Source organism: Ixodes scapularis, unplaced genomic scaffold (assembly GCF_016920785.2).
Source record: "Ixodes scapularis isolate PalLabHiFi unplaced genomic scaffold, ASM1692078v2 PGA_scaffold13__105_contigs__length_92229423, whole genome shotgun sequence".
NCBI classification, from domain to species: Eukaryota; Metazoa; Arthropoda; class Arachnida; order Ixodida; family Ixodidae; genus Ixodes; species Ixodes scapularis.
In genome coordinates, this window is record NW_024609839.1 from 40883829 (window position 1) to 40909716 (window position 25888).

Here is a 25888-nt window from a genome sequence, read left to right on the forward strand (position 1 = left end):
TGCGCGGAAAGTAGGTGCCCGAGATTTCTTCGACCCTGAGAGTGGCTCATGTGTTTGGTGCCCTGGAAAACTTAGGGCACTGCCTTTCTTTTACGTTATTTATTTTCGTGTTTAAAGGCACACCGACAGGGTATTTATGCTCGCCAAGGTTTTTATTTTTACATGACGTATGAGAGCCCAGCTACCCAGAACACAATTTGCGGCTCGAAATTCGTTTTATTTCCGCCCGAAAACCGCCGATCGTGAACTGGCCTGTCTGAGTCGCGCTCACTCTCTTCTCCGTGGTCACGTGCCGTTTCCTATGGTTTAGACGCAACCACCAAAGATAATCGAAGTCATGGGACATCAACGCATACTCTCAAGACCAAAAATAGACAAAAAATAGGATACCCATTTTTTGTGGCTTCTAAAAAACTGCAAATACGTTGACTGAAAAACAAAAAAGTTGCACATCCACGTGATATTTTTGTATCTTTCTCTTCCCCTAACGTTTCCTTCCTCCCCAGTCGAGTTTCGGTTTCGACCGGTTACGTTTTTTTACGCTATTAAAAGTATACGTGGCACTGTAGCAAAACATTGATCGGGTAGTCTTGTGACACCATAAAAAGTCGCCTGGCAAAAAGTTTGAACAAAAAATTGGGGGTTGTTAGTGTTTTTTTGTTTTGGCTAACCAACGGGAGCAGGCGGCGATGTCCTGGTCCTCTCGTCCCGATGTCTTGCATAGCCCCCCTAGGAAACACACAAAAAGCCGATCCTAGGATGTTTGTTTAAAGGGGAGCAGCTCCGGAAAAAACGTTGATAGTCACTGCTGGGGCTCGAAATTGGCTCAACGCATTAGCAGACATTAAAGCAAACTGTGCAGGCGAGCTGGTTCAACTCTGACTTAGTAACCCAATGAGCGGGAAAAGGCGGGAAAAACGGGAAATGTTTTGTGTTGTCCGTCTCGTTTTTGCCCGCTCCTGGGTTATCATGTCGTTAATACACGCATCTGAACTACTTACCCAAATTAAAAGTCAATACTTTTTTTTTTGAAAGTATTGAAGTTTTAAATTTGGTTTGCGAGGTTGAGAGGCTCTACGAGCAACACTGAAAGTGTAATGTCAGATGCTGTAATATGGGGCAATAGAGGGGATTACAGTTTGTTTAATGTGGGTTACAAAAAGTTTGATGGTGTCAAATGAATGCTGCATAATCAAGCTCACGCCAGCAAAACGAACAAAGAAAAAGAGAGGTAATTTGTTAGGCAATTGTGTTGCATGCGTGAAACGTTCTAACGTTTCAAATATTTAGCGATACTCTGAGTTTTCACGTATACAGCGCTGATAAACATGGCGATCTTCAGGAGCCTTCCATTCTCTCGAACTCCTCTCCCTCAGTGCGCATAGGTAGTTGAGCTCCTTTTTGCCTATTCCACTCCTTTTCGCCTACCCCTTTGGTCACGTGACCTGCCCCGTTAACCAATCAACATCGAGCTTCGCGGCCATCGTTATAAGGCTTCACGAAATGAGGAGCACCTAGCCAAAGAACGTTTCGCATTAAAAACATAAAAGCGTGTGCAAAATGTTACGTTGCTTAGTCTGCCTGCCTGCTCGATTTGCAAGTTATACCACATGTGACTTCACCCCACTGAGAGCCCGCGAAAATTTAAATGTTGGCTTTGGCATCAGCTTCAATTATCGTTTTCTCGATAACTATTTTAAATTTAGAAATTACGAAGAAAAAGTTTTAGCCTTTCCATTTTGGTGAAGAAGGAAGACCAGCGAAGCTGTACTATCGTGGGAATGAAGTAATGGCCGTCCGCATGTCGGCAAGCCAGTGTGGAAAGGCTGGAAAGGTTGCCGTGATCTATGAGCGACGGCGGCAAGCAGACAACCGGAAAACACAACCCTCTGGGCAGCTACCGCCATCTATGAGCGACGGTGGCAACCAGAGTGTTGTGTCGACATTTGTTTCGTACCGGACACGATCCTGGGAAACCTAACCCTTAACAGCTCCGCTGGTAAAAAAAAAATAGCATTCCGGAAAGAGTATATGTTTGGGTATTCCGAAAATGTGTTTAGTCATGGGTAGCTTGCGCTATGGCTTTGCAACAAAAAAGGCGTTGGACTATCACCCTACATGTCATTTTAACGAATGGGAAGTGAAGGAGAACGCAATTGGTGACGTTTCGGGTGGTATGTATACCGTCATTAATCCAACCGGCCTCTAAAAAAAAAAAGCCATTCAGCGTCAATCGCGGCGGCTAAAGCACCCAAACGGCAACTCGCTTTCAATGGGAGGGTCTTCAAAGGCACTCCCCAATTTTCCGAACGCGGAAGCCCCGCCGCAAGAGTCCGTGGCAAAGAGTTTTCGGTTTCGCTTTTACAGCTGCCTCGGTCGTTTTTGGCTCGACCAAGCCTCGAGGTTTCAGATTTCGGTCGCGAACGACGAAGACCCTAATCTCTGCCTGAAGCAATCTTTTTCCAAGAACCCTCCCCGCGAACTCTTTTTTTTTCCCCTTCTACTTTTTTTTTTTTTTTAGTTTCGTTTCTCCTTGTCTTAAATCTAAGCCTCGGTGTTCATTGAGAAGAGCTAAGATTGGCCATGTCGTAGCGTCTCTTCTCAACCCGTCATGTGTTTCAGATAAGTGCAGGCCGCAAGCTCTGTACGTAGTTTCCAGAGAAGCTGTCATGTTTGGCGTGACTGAGCGCCTGTCTGCTTGGACGGATCGTGGCTGTTGGGAGCGACTGTTTGTTGCTGCAGTCGCTTTCACTTTCACACCGACGTCTCTCTGCTTCGCGGTCCGCGTCGGTAACTCTTTCGACAGAAAGAAAAAAACTCGTCGGAATTTTATATACCAAGCTTTTTAACAACGAGAAACGATTTTCACACCTATAGACACAGAGCTGGAATCGACCAAATATGTTTGAAAGCACCCGCGTTTCAGAAACTAGCCTTGCCCACCATGGTCATAAAACGTTTGTAAAAAGATTTGACTCGCAGGACGTGCAGACACCGGGGTGTACGCTCAGAAATTCGTTTTCCCAAGAGCGAATTACCTGCTGTTTTCACCCGTTACGTCAAAAGCATGTGTGCGTGTATATTAGCTAGGTAGAGGTAGAGTACACCCGTGAGCGATATGAAGGTAAACAGCCCTTTTCTTGTTTTGGACGCTCCTGCAAGTTTTGGAACAAGCTCTGTTCCAGAAGAGGGCTAGAACGCAAAGTTTAGACTCCCTAGCCACGTACCATTTGAGACGTTGAGAGTTAATATAGCTTCCGGGAGCCGTAAAACAGGCAAGAAACCAGGTAAGGTGTTCACCTTCATATTTCCGGCGGGTGTACCATCTCCAGGGCGTGTGCATGTGTAATCGAAACCGCTTTGAGATACAGCTTGATTCCACTCGACGTATATTTTTATGACGCGTAGTGCTGATCGCGTCAGCCAAGCTTCGTTATATGACCGGGGGCCCTATTATACACGGCGGGACCAGGGGACCGGGACAATGCCGTCTTCTGCTATTGATTAAAGATGAAAACAGCGCAAGGACACGGACAAGAACAAGAAGGTAGACAAACAAGGCGCTGACTTACAGCTGAAGTTTATTCGTTCTAACAGCTAGTATAAATACTGTATTGTCACAACAAACAAACATGAATAAAAAGCTTGACCTGGATGCCATGTGCTCACTAGCCATCGCTATGCACTGTCACTGTTTGTCTAAATAGGAGCGTTCCTTATCTGATAAAGATAGTGACGGAATGCTGGCACAGTTTTGCCCCAATCTTCCAATTTCCCGCGCCTCAATGATTTCCCGAGTGAGTTTGTCTTTAATTTTCCTAATCACTTCACATTTGTCAAAGACGGGAGCGCAGCAACAGTCTCGGCAGTGCAGGCCAAGGTGACCTGACACAACTCTAAACACGTTATACTTGTGTTCCCGCAGCCGATCATTGAGGCATCGCCCCGTTTGCCCGACGTATCTCCTGCCACACGAGAGGGGAATAGAGTACACTACCCCCTCCACACAGTCTACGAATTGGTCATGGTGTTTTTTGGTGCAACCCTGCTTTTCTTTAGGACAGGAGTTCACTTTTCTGCACAGCCCAGATAGCTTCTCTGGAGCCGAAAAAACCACATCAACTCCAACCCTACGGCCAACTTTCTTAAGATTGTGAGATATCTTATGGAGGTATGGTAAAACAGTTGTGATATCTCACAATCTTAAGAAAGTTGGCCGTAGGGTTGGAGTTGATGTGGTTTTTTCGGCTCCAGAGAAGCTATCTGGGCTGTGCAGAAAAGTGAACTCCTGTCCTAAAGAAAAGCAGGGTTGCACCAAAAAACACCATGACCAATTCGTAGACTGTGTGGAGGGGGTAGTGTACTCTATTCCCCTCTCGTGTGGCAGGAGATACGTCGGGCAAACGGGGCGATGCCTCAATGATCGGCTGCGGGAACACAAGTATAACGTGTTTAGAGTTGTGTCAGGTCACCTTGGCCTGCACTGCCGAGACTGTTGCTGCGCTCCCGTCTTTGACAAATGTGAAGTGATTAGGAAAAATAAAGACAAACTCACTCGGGAAATCATTGAGTCGCGGGAAATTGGAAGATTGGGGCAAAACTGTGTCAGCATTCCGTCACTATCTTTATCAGATAAGGAACGCTCCTATTTAGACAAACAGTGACAGTGCATAGCGATGGCTAGTGAGCACATGGCATCCAGGTCAAGCTTTTTATTCATGTTTGTTTGTTGTGACAATACAGTATTTATACTCGATGTTAGAACGAATAAGCTTCAGCTGTAAGTCAGCGCCTTGTTTGTCTACCTTCTTGTTCTTGTCCGTGTCCTTGCGCTGTTTTAATCTTTAATCATGAAATACCAACTAGCCCAAACTTCTACTTTATTCTGCTATTGGTCAGCGCCGAGCTGATGACCAATCACAGCAGTCGGCCTTGTCCCAGTTCCTCGGTCCCTTCGTGTAGTATATAGGGCCCTAAAAGGGTGTCTTCTAGTGATTGTGATCTTGTTTTCCCACGATAGAGTGAATATCGCTTGTTGTTGTGAGTTGTCACGATGACTATTCGGGATCGAAGTCCGTCTGAACATTGTACTGCTGCGATAGGCGTTGGTGACGATGTGGCAGGCTCGCACGATGTGCCAACTACATCGCTATGTAAATGGTTTTAACCGCATGTAGAGAAAGGAGAAGTTCTCATTTGCCATTTTTGATATATGGCGTTGATGTGTAAGAGTATTCGGCGTGGAAGTTTGACGGCTCCTTGCAAACCTCGGCCGCTCTTTTTTTTTTTTTTTTTTTTGCCATTCGAATAAGTTTTTGTGCTCCTGTTTTCCCCCGACCTCAACCAATAAGGGCGCTTACAGCGAGTTTTGTACGTTTCCCTTTCATTGGCTTAGACACCAACTTAGTCACGCTCACTGGGCGTGACTAACTTCCGGTTGCAGAAACATACACACAACACAATTACGATTTTATCATTGGCGTTGGCATCGGAACGTGAGGAGGGCTCTCGCCTCCCGTTGCGTCAAAGACGGATTTTGCAACACTTGCGCATTGCTCAGTATGCACGAACCTCATCATTGTGATACGCGTGTCATACATTTCATTTATTCCTCCAACTGAAGTTTCCGGTGTCAGAGTATGTGTGGCACCGAGCGTTTAATTTCACCAAATACAGATCGAGTTGAATTGGAGTAATAAGGGTACGAATTGATGGCTAAATCTGCCTGTGGATGTGAAGTGGTTTCAGAGTGCCTCTTAATGTTAACATGATCCTTTTCCTGCCCTCTCAAAGTGCGTGCGTGGAGCGATGTTGGGATTGCTCCAAATCCACTAGACTTCAATTGTCACGGAAGCATTTATAGACGCTCTTAATCAGCTGTGCATGGGCGCCGCCATACCCGACCTTCAGTTTTTTGTTGCCTTTTCTTTCGTCTATTTTACTTCATGATTACTGCAGCAGGACAGTTAATTGTCATATTATTGTGGAAACTCGTAAACGCTCGTTTCGGTGGCTCGGCATCTCGGAATGACAAGAGAAGCTCAGCAATGGCGGATGTAATCTGGCACGTGTTTAGAGCGTCTATAGAAGTCAGATTCATTAGCTGGAGGAGGGAGAAATACTGTCGAGCGACATCAGTCTCGTCTAGACGTGGGGTGGTTTAGTAAAAGTCTCGCAGAGTGAAGCCAGGTATCTAAATATTAAAAGGGATGCTTTCACTCGATAGATTGTACTGCTTATTGTAAGGGCATCATGTTTCCGGTATCTATTTATCGAAAGAAATGTTGGGTGTTTATCGTGTTAATTTTTTTTTTTTTTAGATATCGGTGCACTTCAGTAAACTGTTTCGGACGAACGCAAAAAAAAAAAAAAAAAGGAACAGGAGCAGTGATTACCGGTCAAAAATATAATGAAATACTAAGACTTGAAATATAAGATGGGAGGCTTTCGACAAAAATGGACCTTGCGGGAGCAAAAATGTCCAGAAATCGGTGTCTTTTATTTTTACCTGCTTTTGCCTTTTTTACACGGGCAGACGTGTATCGGTGTTTTTCGGTTTTATAACCGATTTCCTACGTTTTGACACCGAAGAATTTTTATTGTTTTTTTTTTTCTTCGGTTTACACCGGAAATTTTACGGACAACTTATTCTTTAGAAACAAAGTTTGGCTCTGAGCACGATATGCCGATGTGAAGTGTCTTGGCTCACGGTACAGGTTGCTTTTACTCGCTTGCCCAAGAAAGAAATCGGAATATTTAAGACTCCAGTCAACACTGTCCCTGCATTGTACAGGAGACCCGATGTTCACTGCAGACATCGCAACAGAATGATCTGTTCAAGCGGCTCAAGAATGTCCCAGGCATGTTTGCTTCATACATTTCTATACGGTTCGGGTATGTGTCCAGACGGTTTCTGTACGACCAATGCGACAAGACAACAGACAGACACCTTCTCAGGCGAAGTTTCTTCCTGGTATAACAATCCAATCGCGATGGTCACAAAGAAGAAGAATAATACTCTTTTTAGACACTGATCTCTGCAGGGAACAACACGCTAGAAGGCACGATATTTCCGATCAGTCGGATAATCTATGACCGAAGTTGCCCACATCCGTGGGTGCCTGTAGTAAAATATAAATAAACGAATGAATCCGTTAACGCCTTTCTCAGTAAAAAGCTATACAAGAAAAAAAAAAGTAAAAAGAAAATTATAGCAGCGCGGCTAGTGTTGCCCACCTATCTGTCAGAACGACGTCATCCTCGTCGACGGGAAAGCCAGGGGAAACGGCGATGGGCGAAGCACGTCCAGAGTCGAGTTCATCACACGGTCGGCACCGCGCGGTGTGGTGATCGTAGACACGGGCGGCACGCACGGGTGGTGCTGGTGGTGACAGCGTCGTCCGGCTTATCATCCGTGCTCCGCGGTTATCCGTTTTCGTTCGTGTATCCCGGAGAGAAAGAGCGCGGCTCGACGTCGCCGTACGTGCCTCCCGACTCCGGCGACTGAATGCGTCCCGTGTTCGCCGCTGGTGACTGCTTACTTGACGAAAATAGAAAAGGAAACAAAAAAAACAAGATGGCGGACGCGCGAGGGCGCGAGTTTACCACGGGACCACGGGTGCGCTCGGCGGCGCTGCTGTCTTTTGGTTTTGCTTGTGCGCCTAGAGTTTAGAGTGTTTCCAACTGCGCGATCGTGGTCACGTGGTTTATGGGCCACGTTTGCAGCACGAGCTGCGAGGAGGTGACGAAAGCGGTGGTCCTCTGGAAAACTGTTCGCCTGGATGATGCAATGTAATTGAATTACATCCCAGATTACCGCGACAAGAAAGTAAATTAGTTAAAATTACAAATGGCGCCCCGAAAAGTAGAGAAATTACTTTCGAATTACTTTATTGTGTCTTTATATGAAATCGCTTAATACTTTTTTTTGCGGCCAATTTTATAAAATTTATTTTATTAGCACTTTAATATACATAAGCGGCTCTTTGGAGTCTGCCCCTACAGGCTCGAAGTTTCTAGAGGCGAGAGGTCCTGGCAGTCAGTTTTCGGGGTGACTCAACAAATATAGGTGATTCACTTCCTCGTGTGTCTGGTTGTGTTGGGCGGGTGAAATAGATGTGTTTGCCTGGTTCGTTTCCTGTCTTGCAGGATGCCCCTCTAAACAAAACAAAAATTAGAAGAACAGCAGATGACCAGTTTGCTACTAAAAAAAAAATGTTTGCCTTCTATGATCTATTTTCTATTAAACCTTTTATCCGTAACCTCGATCCTGCATTTCGCGACCCCCTCTTGAACTGCGGATCCTATTGTGTGAGGAGAATGTGCAGCTTATTGCAATTCTTTGGTAGACCAACCTCAAGAAACAAAAGCCCCATCGGTGTTTCGGGAACGAAGGTTACCCTTCCGAATTCCTGCTTCCGTTTCGATTGTTTTCCTTACTTTTTTTTTAATTAATACCAATGCGTTTCTGAGTGCTTTAGTCATGTCACGCTTCCAGCCACCTATGTTCTTTCTTCGAGACGTGGGCTTGAGGCACTTATTGCCTTTTTTCTTATTAATATTTTTTTCTAGTTGTGGCTAAGCTGTTTTTTTTTTAAAATAATTCCGGTGGAATTTTTTTGATGCCCACGAATATACATTCATTATTTTCATATCAATTTAAGGTAGCCTAAGCTAATTCCCTACATTAATAAACTACCTACGCCCAGAAATAATGAATGACATTGCTCATTTTACAAAGTAACTAAATTACTCTCATTTCACTACAGTCAATATATCACCGCCACCTCTGCTTGCGACCAATGTGTCCATGGTCCGTTCGCCATTACGTTTCTAACGCTTTCCATGAGTTGCTCCCTTGTCTAGGCTCTCTAAAGTTTGACTACACAGCAACTCAAACCGCGCAGACCATGAGAGCTATTGCAGCTTAATGGTTGACGGCATAAACCACATGAGCCCGCTCGAGCAGTTGGAGACACTCTCAAATTTGAGCACACTAAGTGTGGCCAGCTGATACCGCAGACGTGGCTATGTTTTACTTTTTTATGCGAATGCGGCTCCTCCTTTCGTCTGTCTGGCGTCCGTCGTCGGTTTAGTCTCCGTGAAATATGGCGTAGTAAAAGAAAAGAAATAATACAAAGAAACAAATTGTTTGCTCGCTTTGTGTGGACAGCTACGTCATACGGAGGACCACGGATGTTTCCGTTAACCGGTTCTTTTGAATTTCCTGCTCGTCGGCGATTTGCCAATGTTTGAGAGGGTGCAACGAGCTCGTGATGGTGCCTCTAAATGGACTGAGCTCACGAATGTATTTTGTTATTTTCTGCGTGAGCATGTTACGGCACATGTTGTCATTTGTTGTCCCGCGGCATGCCGCAATAGTAACATGAATGTGTCTATACGTACGGGGAACTCGAGACCGTAACCATCTAACATGATCGCAAACTTTTTTTCTTTTTTTTTTTTTTTAATGAAGACGCCATTTTTGTGGTTCTTGATGAGCTAGAAGCGAGGCCTGGGTGCGATGCACCTCCGAAAAGTGGTTTCGACATGACAGGTATAAAGGCTGCCAAAAAAAAAAAGCAGTAATTATTAACGACAACATATATTGGAAACGGCTACTGCTTCAATAAAACGATACATTCAGAGTAACGGGAAAATAACGCTTTACTTTCAAGCTGAGGTAGCGCGTTTCTTTTGAGTGGAAATAACGAGTAGCGTACGTTACTTTTTGAGGTAAATAACCAGTAACGATAGTTAGTTACACTATTTAAGTAACGTGCGCAAGTCTACTCTCACGTGCTTCGCGGGATAGTATATGCCCTAGATTTTTTTAGAGTATGGTCAGTCAAACAATGTCACAGCTTAGACGCAAAAAAAAAAAAAGAAAAAAAAAAAAGAAAAGTTTGTTGGGTGGTTTCTGTAGTTCGCGGTTCTGGTAACCTCAATCCCATCTAAAGGTCTGGCTCTATTTTTAGACATTGATTGCGCTGCTAAGGATGCAGTTCCAACAGAAACCATTCGAACGCGTCGAATGAAGCGCCGCGTGTTATGTGTTCAGATTCGACGATGCGGACCATTTCGCGGACGCGGGTTGTTTGTAATAAACGGAATTGATGCAAGGACCGAATGACCTCGTTTCCGTTTACTGGAACCGGCTCTTGGAAGATGCGAGAGTATTCGAGTTTAGTCAGCGCTCGTTTATCCGGCGGCTCAAACCAAGAAAGGCGGTCGTTGTCCGAGCATTTTTTTTTTCTCGGGCCTTCTCTTTGTGGTACATACTTCACATGGAAGCCTAGATCCAGATTCTTGTTTATACTTTATCCAGGTCTTACGTACAGACGATTTCAATATTCGCTCTCTTCGCGCCCAGGGGTGCTGTTCGATACTTGAGAGCTACAGGTCTATACAACGGGGCTTCAACTAACATGAAAAACTGAGGAAAGCATGCAAAGGTGTCGAAGAAACAACAGAGTCGGGCTTTTGATTACGTGACTGATTTTACGATTAGGTTATCTCTCGAGATAATCAAAGGTGCATGTACGAACCACGTGGTGATACGTTAAAGGGGGCGCTCGTGGTGTGGCACATTTTAGGTATATCTTATCTCGAGCGTAACTTTTTCGCACTAGCAGTGAACTTAACTGCGGGATACTTTGTGCTTTACATTGACTCCAGTAGTGTGCTGGTTCGGAATTCAACTTAATTTATTTCGCTTTCTGGTCTACACTCTCAGAAACAGTGGGTGTAGTTCTTACTCTCCTTTAAACATATATAACACCCCCAAACCTATAATTCGACGTCCAGTTCACTGATGTCGAACCGACGATAGCAACTTTCACGTGCGGCTTGATAGCCGAGTGGTATACAACTTATTAAAATAGCCAATGTACGCATTCTAGTCTACAGGAAAACACTGAAGGTTTTGGTAACCACGCTACAAATCCTCCATTTTTTGGTTTTTTTCTTTTGTTTTTGATACATACAGTATTTATTTAGTAAGTTATATCACACAGCTATCAAGCCGCTCGTAAAACTTGGTATCGTTAGTTCGACTTCAGTGGACTGAACGTCGAAATGTAGTTTTGGGGTGTCAAAGTACTACACTGAAGGTTGCAATAGACCGATCTCATTAAATGTTCGGTGCATGCGTGACGCCGCCATAACTTTAGTTCAGCAGGAGGCAGACGGCCGTGCAAGTTAGGGCTCGTGCCGTCTCGTGCTCTACACGCGCACAACTCCAGTGATGTTGTCGCACTTGCAAAAAGACTAAAGATCCCGCGATGCATTGCGGCAGCGGTGGCGTAGTCAGGCTGGCCGGTGAGATCGGTCTATTCGCCTCCCTCCTCTAATGGCGAATTCCAGTGGGCGTTTTGGAGCGCGCCGGGATCAGTTGACCAGATCCGGAATGGAGCACATGATCCGAACGGAGTCACGCCACCTACGGATCCCCAGTGAAACATGACCACTGCTCCGGGATCGGCGGATGCCTTCCCGTCATTCAACTGCTCGGGAATCCCCTTTCCGCGGCCGCCGCGGTCGTTTCGAAGACGTTTTCGCAATCGCGGCGCTAACACGTGTTCGACGCACGAGCGGCAGGAATAGCTCAGGAGCTTCTAGCAAAGGTTGCCGAAATGCCCGTAGCGCGGCAAAACCTTCTCTTCTCCTTCCTGGAAAACGAACCGGCTGTCGAGCTAGGTCGAGCCAAGGGGGTAACCAAGCGGCCATTACGAACTCTGAGGCGAGATGGGCGAGATGAGGCGAGATGCCCCGCGAGAAAGGAAGTCACGTGTGTGCGCCGAGGGCTGGCCCGGCTGGCTTCCGGTTGAATCTGCCGAAATCGTCGGAGCGACTTTTCTCGGATCTAGATCGAGGTCTGGAGCGGGAGCTAATCCAAAACGACCAGTGGAACACGTCCGTCTCGATCCCGATCGCCCGGTGAAATAGGCTCGCTCCAGAAAAGTCGATCCCGGCGCGCTCCAAAACCGTACCAGTGGAATTCGCCATAGTGCCTGCCCAATTGTTTCTTTGTCGTCGTCGTGCTTACTTCACAGATTTGCTACTAGGGGCGCCAAAACCCCATACAGAAATGCAGACGACGCTTGTCCGCTGCCTGCGGCTACAGTTCACTGTAGCTAGCGTAAGCTACGTTATCCGTTAAGCTACGTGATAATGTAAGTTTCCTATGTTAAGTTACGCTGTAACGTGACCTTGCGTGATCAAATAGGTGACTTGATCACGTAATTTTTTTTTTGACACGAGTAACTGCTTTCGGTCGTCGTTCGGCCGGCAGATAGAGCGCTTAGCAATTGCCGGCATAGCTCAATAGCACGAGGCTGTCTGCGGCTCGTGGCACGCACACCGCGACGCCACACGTACACGCGCGGTCATTTCATTTCATTTATTGATCGTGGGTACATCAGCACCTTGTGCTTAGTCCTGACACCTTGTGCTGCATTCTAACTCGCATGATACCTTACTGTTGTGTGCCTATGTGCAACTCGGACTCGCGAGTTGTACTTCCTATTGGTCATTAAGCAGGCTTTTATGGCTCCTTGTAATTCCTTCCTTGGGCACTGGGACAGGGGAGGACTATACTATCCATCAGAGAAGCTAATGAGGGTGTTGTGTGCGCTGGAAGAACTTCGTAGAGATTTTACAGAAAAAACGAAATATGCTGAAACAGCTGTTGCATGCAGCTGGTGATCCTGCGGTGGATACACTTATACACCATGGCGCTCTAAAATACGCAAAGGTAGAGAAAGATGTCAACCGTTACAAAGATTTCCTGCAACTAGGTATTAGGTATTTCAGGCCAATTTTTACAAACTACTCGGCATCCCTGACTGACAAGCATGACCCCAAGAAGATCTTCGCCAGCAAGCCACTATCTACGAAGTCGTTAAAACTCTAGAACTGCATGCGTGAAAAACAGTGCGGACCACAAGGGACCGGTCTAAAACATCAAGGGGCTTTGCGCTTAAAAAACAAATTGAAAATGTATATCAAGATCCCCGGTCAGAGTGCTGCCGACGGGTGCGCAGGTTTTCGGTCAGCGGGGACGCGTTCGCGGTCCTGAGAAAAACCACTTGACTGCCACATGTAGTCCGCGGGCCGTGTGTTTTGCGGCTCTGCTCCAGTAGCAATAAAAACGCTAAGTGGTCGCTGTATCAACGTTTTGGAAGTCCGCCAGCCTGGCTGTCTCCTTTTTAATTGGCATTGACTATTTCTGTTGTCGATATGACAAGCACCAGAGGTCTAGCATTTCAGCATAGAAACAAAACCAAGACGTGAAAGCTAAAAGAAAGGTATAAGACTTCTTTTATATATGAAATTTATACTGACGGTGCCCTGCGCCTGCTATGTAGCATGGGTTACGAATGTATTCAATTCACAGATGGCATCACAGTGCACTGGCAGCGGGAAGAGAAGAAGAGTCGTCTGCATTTTTCTATGGGGTTGTGGCGCCTCTAGTAGCAAATATGTGAAGCAGGCGCAACGACGACGAAGCATGGGGAAGCCATCCACTGGGCAGGCATATCAGAAATCCATTGATCTCGTCCGTTCTATAAATGAACCCTGCTTCATAATATTCTAAACAAGCACGCAGTACATCGACACGCACAGTACAGATCGGAACGCATAGGGCACTGCTTAATATGTTTCCAGGCATTGGTAAGTGAGCAAATGACGTTCAAATTTTAAAGACCTTCATACATAGGTTTCTTGATTTGGACCCGTACCTTCTTCAGCAATGTCTCACACGTCTCCGTACTGTGTATTATTTTTTTGTTTTGTTTTGTTTTGTCCCTAGTTGACGTTTTATTGTTGTACGATCCCCATTAACTTCCCACAGTTTCAAGTGATTGTCGGAAATTTTCAGTTAGACAATGGCGACTTACGAAGTCTACAAATGCACGTAGATGAATGGTGTCAGCTATATCGAGAACGTCCCCCTTTTTCCATTAAAGGTTTCCGAGAAGCGCTTATAATACATTTTTGTACGTAAGATAAAGGGACGCTTTAAAACGTTTGCATCGGGCCCGGTCCGCTATTGCTACATTTTTACGGAAACTCAGCGTTGGGCGACGCGCAATTTATTTATTTATTTATTTATTTTTTGCTGTGAAAAACACATTATTATATTTTGGGGGCACGTCGTATCTGCCGTTGGAAAGGAGCTGGAGTCCAAGGAGCCAATGAACTCTAATTTACCCGCGGCTATTTCTTGCTTCTAATTGAAGTGCTGTGCCATTTCTCTGTTTTATTGTTTCCTATCTCCGCCAACGTCAGAGTTCAACATGGCGACTGTCACGGGATCACGGTCCATAAAAAAGGAAGCAGAAATGGATGCGCTCTCGCTGTGTCATTCGCGACCTGGCTTTCTTCGTCACGACTCGCGTTATCCATGGGAGGCGGATTCAGCCGTGTCATTAGCGGTCCGAAGTGACTCTACAGAGTCAGCTGTCATGTCCCGCTATCGCGTACCATGCTGCGGCGCGGTCGAATCGCACGCTTTGGGCCGTGACGCGCTCGCGCTCTCAGCTCTTTTGTTCTCGTCGTCTGGGACCTGTTCAGAGTCACGTCTCCACTCTCACGGATAACGGTGTTGAATGTCAAGGAAAAAAAAAAATAAAGAAGAAAACGACAAAAGAAAAAAAAAAAGCAAGGCGTTGTTACGTCGGCGAGGCGGCGCAAAGGGATGACGTATGCAAGACCGCGTCGGGGAAGCTCGAAGAAGTGACGTGAGTTTTATTTTATTCCGGAAAGAAAATTTACATTTTACTTTCGACTCAAAGCTCGGTTTGCTCTGCCACTGCTTTGTATTTGAGAGGAGCTGAGGACCATTCAATTTATATGGACAGCTCGCCGTGTCCTATAGCTCGAATGACGGGAACAGACGAACCCTAAAGCCGGGGTCACACTGCTTATACGTCATACAGAAGACAGACTGCATACAGATTCGAACGCGAGATCACCGCGGGATTCCGTGCTTCGAGTGCCGCGTGGCAATGAGTTCAAAGAAAAACTTGGGCAGGGGGCATTCGAACCACGGATATTGCGGTGACTTGCGTTTGCAGACTGTGTTTTGTACGCTGGCGCATAAGCAGTGCGGCCTCGGCTTAACAATGTCTGGAACTTAGCACGTGCCCCGTGAATTGCCGAGCCCAGCACTGGCGGCACGTATATTTGGCCGCAGGTCACGTGGCCGCTTGTTGTGGCTGCGAGCTGACGCGTTGAGAGGTTGAGCGCTGCTTGTTTTGAACGCGATACGTCTTGTAACATTGTGACATCACAGTGTCACGTTACATCGTGTCATATCGACGTCACAATTTTTCCGTTAAATTTATCGGCGATTTAGTGTCACGTGACTGCGGTCGGAACAGAAAAAAAAGGGGGGGCGATCGCCCCCCCCCCCCCCCCCAAACATTTTTTAGTAATGGCGGGTCGCGAGCTCGATAGCTTGCAAATTTCTCAAAGTGCCGGTTTTTAAGGTATTTCGCAGGCAAGAATTTCCCAGGTTCCGAGCTATACACGCTAAATATGGATCAAAATTTATTGGAGATCTCAATTATTTGCAGTTACTTTAAAATCACGATATTCGCGAAAATTTGCTCCTCGTGGAAATGGAAACTTTTCCGAATTTCGGCTCGATAATACATGGCTAGACAACGAGCGCTTTTCGGCCGCAAATAGCACGAGAGCGACATCCTGTTCAGTCAATGATTTGCAGTGACCTCGATAATGGCGTACCGAAATTTGCCTTTTCCCGTTGTGGATTCCCTTTCGCTTCGTGGTGAGCACAAAGAAGCGCTCTACTTTCTCTATTCGACTAGCGCGAAACGAGACAGGGAAACAGATCCATTTACTGTCCAAGCCATATTTTGGAAAAAAAAAAAGTGGATTAAGTGGTTTTGCAGGAAAGTGAGCCGATCGACTAAGTAATCTTCGACATACGCCTGATCGGCCAACCGCAAGCCGCCTCTACGAGAAAGTCGGCTTGCGATTGGCCGACCAGCGTATCGTCACCGCTCCGGCTCCGCTGCTGGGGCCTTCCCTGAGCGGAAAAATCGGCTCAGAAAGTTGTGTGTCCCGACATTTCATCACGCTTTTAATAAGGAAATAGGCGTCATCGTATTTTTTTTTTATGCTTAGCGTTTGTAGTATTAGTTATGACCAAGAACAGACGATGGTAGAATCCTCTTTAGTGGCCCTCTGAGCTCTTCCTTATTTCACGCTGTTCGAAGACATCAACATGGGAGAAAAACAATTTCTCCCCAGTCCAAAACCGGAAGGAGATATATATATATTCGTTCTAAATAAACGCTCGTGAGTGTTTCCTTTTTATAATTTCGTATTGTACAGACTGTTTCACCCCCCATTCCCGTTGTCCCACCACATAAATACTTCCGACGCGTACAGCGGAAGACACCCGTCGCCCATTGGGGCTGACTTCGTTCCCGCTGACTAAACAAATACACACAGCGCCATTTCACGTTTTTTATTACTGTTCACAACGGAGGGGTGCCTTGTACATTCGTGGGGAGCTTTTATTTTCCCCTAAAAACCTGCGTACGTGGTGTACGTGCTTCGCATGCTTGCGAGACATTGAGTGTTCGTACTCGAAAGAAAAATAAAAAAAATACTAGCTTGAAGATCATGCTGACAAAGACTGGTAAGCACAGAATGTGTGATGGGCCTTCCAGTGAAGAAGAGAAGTGCGTCTGAACTGCACCGCCCTATCCAAGATCCGCTCTCATTTCTGACACGCGCCGTGATATGAAGCAGCATGACGGGAAAGGCCGCGAAGCGCACGACCGCGCCTTCGCGCGCCGCGCCACTTAGTTCGCTTTGGTGTGCGCCGACCACCGACCCCGGATAGCTCAGCCGGCAAACCATTTGGCTCACAATATTCAAGGTAGTGAGTTCATCTTGCCGTGGAACTGAATTTATATGCTTCCCTAGGAGCGTACGCTTTTCGGTGTCCGTTTTTCGTTACAGTCGGCGGCTATAGCCGGCTGCTACAGCCGAACGATACGGAACTCAATGAAAATCAACGACTAAAACACATTTAGTAAAAAATGAAGAAACGATGTTTCATTTGTATCAAAGGGGCTTCGACATATCACCCTCGCGCCAGAACCGTTTACGGGCGGGCAGGATGTTTGCGTTCTGAGAGAGAGAGAAAGAGAGAGAGAGAAGACGACGGTGGCTGGCCGTCCTCCAACGAGACTTCAAATATTGACGGTGTGTCGTCTGCGGCGACCCGTAGTCGGAACTCTCTCTTTTGCCGCACATCACGAATGGAGCCCGCAGCGAGCGCTGCTCGGTATCGCCGTCGTCAACGATGCGCCGAGTGGGAGCTATACAGAACAATAAGCACGAGCGTGCGAAAGTCATGGCTGTATCACTCCGTGTCCCTGGAGAGTTGACGAAGCACAGACGACACTTTGCGTGGCACTAAGATCGCAGAAACCACATTTTTTTGTCAAGTCACCGAAAGCTCGGGCGTCTCGAGTCTCGGGCATCTGAATGATTACCGCTAACACGCCAACTAAATTGCGATATTAGCCGACTTGATCGCGGAAGAATGACTCCCGAAGCAAGAAGCGCGTGTGCGTAACAAGAGAGGCTATTTAACTCAAACCGGGTTAAAACAAAAAAGCGTTTAAAGTCGTAGTTGTGCACTGTTCATGCATCATACAAAAGACCCCTCTTCGCGGCAGACACAATGATAGAATCGCCTTCATGTGCATGCATGCTTCGATCATGTCTTAGGACATTTTATGAATGGGCACTGTGACAGGAGTGTCACACAAGGAAGGGACACGACTCGGGCAGTGTTTGCAGACGGTCTTTTGTATGATGTATTGGCGGCGTGACCGCGATTCCGGAAAAAAATATTGATGGTCATTGATTTTTGTAAAAGTTTCACCGTGTACAAAATATCCACCAGCTACTATGTCTGCAAACTATAGTAATCAAAATATTTTTGTTTCTTGAGGAAATGAATTTTGATGTTTACGCGAACGCCTCAGAATTAATTGATTTTGCTGCCGCTGTCGCTGACAACAACGAGCAGGCGCGCTCGTGACCTCATATGGAGAGCAGACGTTGTGCGTTGCAGTGATAGTGACCGTATGCGGTTTTGCGAATTTCGTCCGGTTTAGGCTGCTCGCGGCACGCGATGGAAGGTGGGAGGAATCGGTGATTGGCTGTGGCGGTGCAATAACGCCAAGAATAAATGCGGCAGAGTGACATCTTATGGGTTTGCTACCAAGAAGTCTCTGCGACGGAAATGGGACCGAGCAGTCCGACGCGAACGCTGGCTCCTAGCGTTCCTGTTGCGGAGCGTAAGTTCGTCTGCTTTTTGTCTGTAGGAGTTGTGGTGACTGCGGAGCGCCGAGCTTTGATTGGCGCTGACTGAAGGATAGTGGGTGGACCTCAAAGCAAGCTGCCTTGAGGTCTACCCGCTATCCTTCCATCATAGCCAATCACAGTTCGGCTTTCTGATGTCACCACAACCCCTACAAAAAAACAAAAAAAAAGCAGACGAACTTGCGTTTGGCATAGAAAACAGTTCACACCTTGCTAGCAAATAAAGTCTTCCATGCCATTCTGATTTGAAGCGGCATCTGGGTCCACTAGGCGGAATATCGCGAATGCGGTCCCCACGGGAGGTCCCCTCGGAGGCGATGTCGGCGGATCGAATGCGAACGGCGAATCGTCTGAAATCTCGTGTTGGAAATCTTAAAACATTTGCTGGTCATTGCTTGACAAAGACAAGCTTGATGAATCGTAGTCCACTATTTCCCACGGACGATTGCGACGGGCTTCTGACTGTTTCTGACGCTGGGCCAAACAGGGTCAAGCTACCCATGAGCTGATGTTTATACATCTGGCATCACAAGAAGATGGCGGAGTAAAGTTGTAGTTTAATTTCGGTTTCGGTTATATCCTATTTCTACTATTAGAAATAGTTGAAACTTTTTGGGCGAAGTTTACTTGCTGCTTTAGGCTGAGTTTTTTTGTCTCCTTTCAGAAAATATGTTTAGTCCAAAACGTTCAAATTGACACCGTAGGTCACCGAAGGCTGTCCCGACCCTTTAAAGGGTCGTGTCAGCCTTCAGTGAACGCCCATTGACAGTAAGTCACTAGATCCCGTGACTTCGGTTGACACCACCCTCCGCACTCTTACGACTCTCCCGCCTATCACTCCTCCGGCGAGCGCAGGGAGCCGAATCTCCGGTTGGCAACCGTGTACACTTTGTTACGGGAGGATGTGGGTGGAGTACTCGTACACCGAGAACTGTCTCCCGAAGACATACCGCCCTCTTCCGGGGACGTCGATTATAAACACTGGCTCTTGTTTGTATTTTTATTTTTTTCATTTTTGTTTGTAATGTATTCATCCTTTCTGCGAACTTCCTGTTCTACAGTTGGCTACGGTGTTTAAGAGAGACTAAGCGGGCGGGCGTGTTGCGTGGAACCGACCGGCTTATCTCGAACGCTTTTTTTTTTTTTTATACCATAAGTGGTGCTCATCTTCGAGTTGTAACATTGAGATTGGCGGCGCTTGGCCCATTTGCAAGTTGATGGGAGCCGTGCGGGGGCGTGCAGCATTAGTTAGGCGGGTACCCGCCTAACTAATGCTGCCAGTACAGCCCGGAAACGACGAGAACGTTCTCGTCGTTTCCGGGCTGTACTGGGGGGAGGGGGGAAAAAGGGAGGGGATAAAATAGTTTATTCACTTTCGCCGAGGCGATGTGCGTTTGGGCCTTGATACGGTACGCCCGCATCGGTGCTAGTCGCTTTCTAGGCCGTAATTTTGGCTACGCCCGCTCGCGTATATATAGCCACGTGTCGCGAGGTCGATTTTGTAACCCCGGCGTTTATCCCGTATGATATTCACGAAGATCAAAGTTAGAGGTGTATACGGTGTTTCTTTTTGTTTGTTGGTTTCTTTTTTAAGAATTCTTAAACGCCCATTTTTTGATAGGTTCACGTTCGGATATAACTTGGAAGCGCGCCCGTGAAACAGGTTTTAAATTGGCGAGTCAGAACACACGATAAGCGTGGCAACAGAAACAGCTTAAACCGATGCAACACCTTGGTAAGCCCTTTTCACAAACTGATCGAGCAGCATTGGCGGTCGCCATTTCTCGGTCACGAAGCGTGTGATTGGATCCGAGTGCTCGCCGAACACTGACGAGCCGAGCACGAAGGTTGACGTGACCCTTGCGTCCAATATACATGCTCAGATCGCGTGCCCCAAACAATGGCGGACTCGAAAAATTGGCGTGGCAGCCACCAGATGGAGCGACAATTTTTTTGAAAAGGGGTAATTATTACGAGGCGACTGGAGACTGTTCTTGATTGCGGGATGATTCACAGAGCCGAGAAAGCTCCATTGACACTATCTTAATTCGCAAAATTTTCAAGATCTCGATGCCGAGATAAGGCAAAGTTGCGGTGCTGCATCAGCACTAATATATACTATATATATAGCTCAACGACAGCGCCGTGTCCCTAGCGCGGAGTTAACGCTCGGGCTTGTACGGTATACTCATATCATAGGGATCAAATTATTCATAATCGATTACTTTTTGGAGTAACTTCGTAGTCATTCGATTACTTTTATTAATCACTATTTTTCCCTCCCCTTCAAGATGGCATCTTTTGTTTCTACGTGTTTCCTGCCAAGAAATCTTTGAACCAAGTCTGCGACAGGAAAATATGGTTTCCCAAAATAGGTGGACTAAGAGCAAGAGCTCAGTCGATAATTCGGTGATTTTAGTCCAATAATGGACAGTACGAAAGAGCCGTTTTCAAACCGACAGGAAAAAACTCGTTTTGAAAACATGAAGTAATAGGGAAAGTACAGGTTACTTTTTCTTTTTTTTTCTTTTTTTCAAGTAACAACCCATTACTTTTTTTTTCAAGTAATGAGGTAACCTAATTAAATACTTTTCAACCGAGAGTAATTTTAATTATAATCGATTTTTTTTTCGTTCGTCTAACATGTCGAACGTTGTGAATGCGTTAACGGGTTTTTCAAACCGCAGTCATACTGTTACTACATCCTATAAAATACGGCCTGCAGACAGTGTTTCTTCCTCGCATGGCTGCCCTGTCTGACACACCGGTCGTACAAAAACTGTCTACAGACTTTGTGCTAGGTTAGAGTGTCAGCTAGAACGTAAACACGAAAACACAAAGGATAGAAAGAGCACCGCTGTTTGTCCCTTTCTTCTTCACACGTACGTAGGAAGCACACGTGCGCTTCGAACATTCTCGAGGCCTGTCCGTTCGCAGATAATTTTGCAGCGAACATCCTGTCTTTTGTATGGTGTATGAGCAGTGCGCCCTCATCTTCAGAATGCATTTTAACCATCAATACGCTTTTTTTTTTTCTTCTCATATCTGGATACGTTGAAATTATAAGAGGCACAGTGCGGCCATCTAGCAATGGTCGTCCGAACTCGCTTCGGAGGAACGTCTTTGCCAGCTCGACCGGCCTGCAAAGCAGACCACGCAATGCGTAGCCTAGGAGATTCTTGGCGTGCAAATCTCTCCTCCGGTCATTCCCCTCGTCAAAAGAGGGCTCGAGGCTGTTTTCGCCGCGCGGTAGCGCTAGCTACAGGCCCCGGAAATTCTCATAATCGACCTTGCTTGGCTAGCTGCCGGGATAAAAAGGCGCTTGTTTGCCCGAATCATAGTTGTTGCTTCTCACCACAGCACACATTACTTTTTCAGCGAAGGGGGGGGGGGGGGGGGGGATTGAAGTCTACGTGTTTTATATTTGAGAGCCGGGAAAGACGTGCAATAAATGCACGCCTGATTGTTTTCAGGCCAATTGCACGTCTGATCATCTCGGGCAATAGCTAGTGGCGGGTCAATAACGAGTCTCAATAAAGTTACTGACCCGAAAACACCCTTTTCTTTGTGCCTTTGAGTAGGCGAGACGTCATGTTCGTTATTCTCTCGCGGATCTGTTTACTGAATGGGAGGTTAGAGGGGTTTGAGTACTTTGGTATCGTCATTCGCTTGGGAGTTTCGAATTACATTGCTTCGTTTTCTTTTTTTTCTTTCGTGAAATCTTTATTTGCTGAATTCTACCCGTTGTTTTCGTTCTGCCGTTTTTCGCGTTTCTCTCAAGTGCTCCTGGGATGCCGTCTTGACATTACTGGGCTATCGGCAGGGCTTTCACGGCTTTAGCCCTTTTGCCGCAGTGTAATTTTGTGCGACATTCTCCCTTGTTCGAGGCCGGCTTGCTGGAAACCACGTCTTAGCAAAATACTGGGTGAAAGAACGCACTACCAGAGCCAGCACGTTAATAAAAATACGAGCTCTTTAACGCGTGCACACATCTAGTGTTTGATATAATAATAATGTTAATATTGTTACTGATAATACTTCTTATTGGCTCAAGAGAGCCGCTGCACCTCAGAAAGGCCTGTACCATGGAGGCTCGCGGTGCCGCGTCTAGGTGGTGGTGGTTTTGTGGCGATATGATGTACACGACGGGGACGACATGTTCTTCTCATCGTCGCGGAAACCGTTGCCCGAGTTCCGGAAGTTCGGGGACAGTTTAGGCGAGTCAGCCAGGCGGGCCGAGGTCACCTTGCGGACTTTTCGGTGAAAGTTTCAAGTGATAACGCCCTAAAAGTCCGGTCGGTCTGGTGGCGCGGTCGTTCACTTCGGTGAAGGCAGCGGGCTGCTGGAGGTGTTGAGTTTACGTCACCAGTGTTTAAAGCCGGGGTCACATTGCTTATCCATCATACCAGAGACAGTCTGCATACAGATTCGAACGCGAGTCACCTTAAGACTCCCTGCTTCGAATGCCGCATGGCAATGAGTTTAACGAGAAAACTTTTCGCGCGGCATTCGAAACAGGGATATTGCGGAGACTCGTGTTTTCAGGCGCCAAGAATCTCGGAGGCCACGCGTAAGCGTCGTGATCTTTTCGCCTGTCTCCCAAATGGCACGTGAGCTTCCGCCGCTAGGTGGAAGGAAGGCTTGCGCATACCCACGACACTTTTCCGAGGTTATACATTCTGTGAAATAATTTCAGATCGTCCCGTTCGCTGTGAAAACGACTCTCCCAAACCGGAACCTCCAGTCACACTAAAACGCGAACCTGGGGGCTCGTATCGCGTGCCCTCCTCGAGCGGAAAACACCGAGCTCGCGTCCGTCGACTTCCGCGCGGAAGTTGGCGTGTCGGATTTGCATCGGAGTTCCGCTTTGTGCGCTGACTCTCGGTGGGCGGTTATTTGACCGTCGGCAACCCCCAAGGCCTCCTTCTTCGCTCCAAATTCTTCCCACGCGCGCGCGCGCGCGCCGGCTCTTTTTGATAGGGATGTCCTGTGGCCCTGGCGGCCGCTTGGCGCTTGGCTCATTGAGATCGAGCGTGGGGCGCGCGCTCCGCTTATAGGCGGCTACGTGGAGCGCCGTCATTCGCACGCGCAGGCAGACGCGGAGGCACCGTCATTAAAGTCGCTGGCTTACGAGAAAGTGGCGCCATTGCCTTCCCTGCCTGCTAGCCGGACACAAACAGACCACACAGACGATCAAAACCTCGCACGGCGATTGGCTGATCGGTTTTTGTTGCAATGGCAATCGTCGTGTGGGTCGTTTCAAAGCTTCGAAATGGTCATTCTGAATGGCCGCGCCAAGATCGCTGTGGAGCGTCGTCGTGGTGAAATCGTTCCTCGCCAATGTAAGCGTCTTTCACACTGTTATATTGTCACGAATGACAATTGATGAGGCGATGATAACTGAAGAAACTAAACGTTTAAAGGGGCGAACTTGTGCCCAGAACAAAAGGGAACAGAAGAAAACAGCAGAACGTCGCGGGCGTCGATGTCGGCGAAACCGCTGGATCGAGCTCTGGGGCGAGATCGACTGACTGCGGCTCGCCACGCGGAGCCCCTTATGTAAATGCGTGAGCTTCTGGAATAATCGGCATAGAATGTTCGTCGTGCAGAATATTCGGACCTCGAACAAGCAACAGGATTCTCGAATTTACCAGGAAACTAAATTGCAGGAAGAACAAAAGATGCGTCGCTCCCAGGAATGGAACCCTGGCCTTTCGCGTGGGAAGCAGGCATAATAACCGTTAGGCCACGCGCGCGCTGCCTGCACTTGGCCAGCTGCGCGCGCGGCAATATACAATCAACTTATCAATCATTCTTATCTCCACAGATCTCTTATGGTGATGTTCCCGTTGCGTATTTCGAGAGGAGGAAAAATATTTTTCAGTGCCGCCAAGCACTTTCGCCGCACGTGGTGGCGGTGCGAACATGTGGGCTTGCCTCGTCGGTGCGTGGATAAGAAAATCTCGATATAACGAGAAATGCATTTATAAAATAACCTGTCGCCGGCAAGTTCAATTGGCTCACCAAGAACGGAGAGGTCAAGGAGTCACTGTTCAAAATGGCGACCATACGCGGTCGCTTGGCGCTATACTTTCTCACGTTCCACTGACTTCAACTGTAATAAGGGGCAGATAGGCGGCGTCTGCTATAAATAGACGTTTTCTCCAAGCAAACGCTCCCTAAGTCTCATCTTTAATGGCGCTTCTTGGAGCTGTTTGTTTATTTTTGCTTGTTCTTGTTTAGTTTTTGTTTTCTTATTTTTTTTTGTGGGGGGGGGGGGGGGTAGGGAGATACTATTCTTCGAGGTTGTTTGTTTATTTGCTCAGGTGCTGTCGTGCGCACGCCGGAAATTGGAACTAAAAAAAAAAGAAAAAAAAAGAAATCTGCACGGAGGAAAGAAAAAGTAAATATAGTCGGTGACAGGTCAAGAAAGAAGTGGAAGCTCCTCCCACCCCTTTCTACTTCAGCGGAGCGAACGGTGGAGAGGAGGTCGCCTCCTCTCCAGCGTTCGCTCTACTAAAGTGGAAAAGGGTGGGAGGACCTTCCACTTCGTTCATGACCCGTAACCGACTACAGGAACCATGGTGGCGTGGTGCGAAGATTTTAGATGAAAAATATAGTAAAGCAAGTTCTGAGAACGCGGGAAACGCGCTTTAAAATATTAATCCGCAGTTACACTGTTCACGCGTCGTTCGAAAGACAGAATTATCTGTACACAAGCATATGTACGAAGCCCGTTCGCTTTATACAAATGCATGCTTGGAAACGTGCCGAACGATGATAGAGTGAGTAGGCAGGCGAGCTGATTGATGTTTACATACTTAAAAAAAAAAAAAAAAAAAACGGGGACGACGGACGAAAAATAGGAAAACACACAAGGCGTTGAGACGTCTTGTGTGTTGTCCCCTTTGTCGTCCGTCGTCTCCGGTTTTTCAAAAATGTGTAGAACAAGAGGGTCTTTGTGGTGACTAATTTCGCAGGACCGCCGTGCAAGGAAGAAACGTGCCTCAGAGGCTGTCTGCAGAGGGACTTTCGTGCGACGTCTATTAGCAGTGTAAGTATAGTTACGTGGCCGGGGGTTTCTTATAAGCCGCGCTAACGGCGCTGCTGTAACGTCGTACAGGAGACAGTCTGGAGGCACCGGCCGAGGCGTGTTTCTTCCCCGTATGACAATCCTGTAACAGTGGTGATAAAAAAAAAAAAAAAGAAGTCTACAGACATCGACGATGCATGCGTGTGGGGGGGTGTTTCTAGACACTTCTGCAATCATGTCTGCAGCAAAGAACGTATTTTTTTTAATAATGTATGAATTGTGGCTTAAGAAACCATACTGGCAGCCATCATATGCTCGAGCTTTTTTTTTTTGTTGTTGTTTTTGTTCGTTTTAAAGCTTAGTGTAGAAAAAATCTGCACGCAAAAGAGAGGCCGTTTTAATTGAGTATACGGCTCTTGGCCCATAACTGTCGCCCACCGGATGTCACGAAACGCGTTCTTTCGACAGGCAGGCCAT

The 25888-nt window shown here is 46.9% G+C and overlaps 1 protein-coding gene across 2 annotated transcripts in view; it reads right to left on the reverse strand.

The window, feature by feature from the left end:
- LOC8028799 (proton channel OtopLc) overlaps positions 1–25888 on the reverse strand; it is a 73201-nt gene that overhangs the window by 36251 nt on the left and 11062 nt on the right. Inside the window, exon 1 of one of the 2 annotated variants that reach the window (XM_029975275.4) lies at positions 7237–7638. The exons of the other annotated variant lie outside the window; for it this stretch is intronic. The gene's annotated coding sequence lies outside the window, so the exon portion shown is untranslated. Of the gene's footprint in view, positions 1–7236; positions 7639–25888 lie in introns of those variants that run through there. 2 annotated transcript variants of the gene reach the window in all.